Source organism: Sinocyclocheilus grahami, unplaced genomic scaffold (genome assembly GCF_001515645.1).
Source record: "Sinocyclocheilus grahami isolate Dianchi unplaced genomic scaffold, SAMN03320097.WGS_v1.1 scaffold65765.1, whole genome shotgun sequence".
NCBI lineage: Eukaryota > Metazoa > Chordata > Actinopteri > Cypriniformes > Cyprinidae > Sinocyclocheilus > Sinocyclocheilus grahami.
Window position 1 is genome coordinate 1 of NW_015528186.1, and position 765 is coordinate 765.

The 765-nt window shown below is 38.3% G+C and overlaps 1 long non-coding RNA gene across 1 annotated transcript; it reads left to right on the forward strand.

Moving 5' to 3' along the window:
* Nucleotides 1-13: 13 nt before the first annotated feature.
* Nucleotides 14-744, forward strand: LOC107581032 (uncharacterized). Its single transcript, XR_001608762.1, has 3 exons — nt 14-60; nt 157-189; nt 609-744. It is a non-coding gene; the product is annotated as an uncharacterized lncRNA (long non-coding RNA).
* The last annotated feature ends 21 nt before the right edge of the window (nt 745-765 follow it).

Genomic DNA, 765 nt, shown 5'->3' on the forward strand with positions numbered 1-765 from the left:
ATTATAGTGATCAGTGTTTGTTCATTGTGGTTCTAGATGAAGCCGGTGCAACTAAAACAGGTACGCAGCTCACTTTCCTTTTAGTTTATATATATATATATTAAGCTGTTTTAAGACTATGTGAAGGTTACAGACATCGAATACTTTGACTTTCAGAAGCCGAGCCACCTGTCGGAGATCCTGAACCAGGTGACGCAGAGATTTACTGCCTGCTTTATCTCTCAGCTTGATCTTCAGCATCATCTATACACTTTGCTTTGCTTTCGTTTCATAGAAACAATAGATTTTTATGAACAGTCTTTTATTGCCACAGTTAAACTATAACGAAGTCAACACGTTACTATGGCGTCTTTGACTTCATATGAAACTCTTTGATCTTATACAAATGTTACAGTTCTGTGTGTTTGCTTTAGTAATTTTACGACACATTAAATGACGATCAAACACGATCATAGTCCAAACGCGAGACCCAGAGCCCGTATTTAATGTCGTCAGGGTTGTCAGGGTTTCTTGACTCTCGACCTTTCTACAATACCATAATGTATATGACTCATTTTTTTTACTGTTCTTTCCAGGAGATATGTAAAAAAAAAACTTTGTTTTGTCAGAAATCACGCCTGAAGAAGCTCCAGATGATGCAGAAGAAGAACCAGCACAAGAGGAAGCAGAAGGAGGTAAAATTTCATAAAGTGTGTGTGTGTGAAAGAGAGAGAGTGTGTGTTAGTGTGTGTGTGAGAGAGAGAGTGTGTGTGTGTGTGTGTGTGT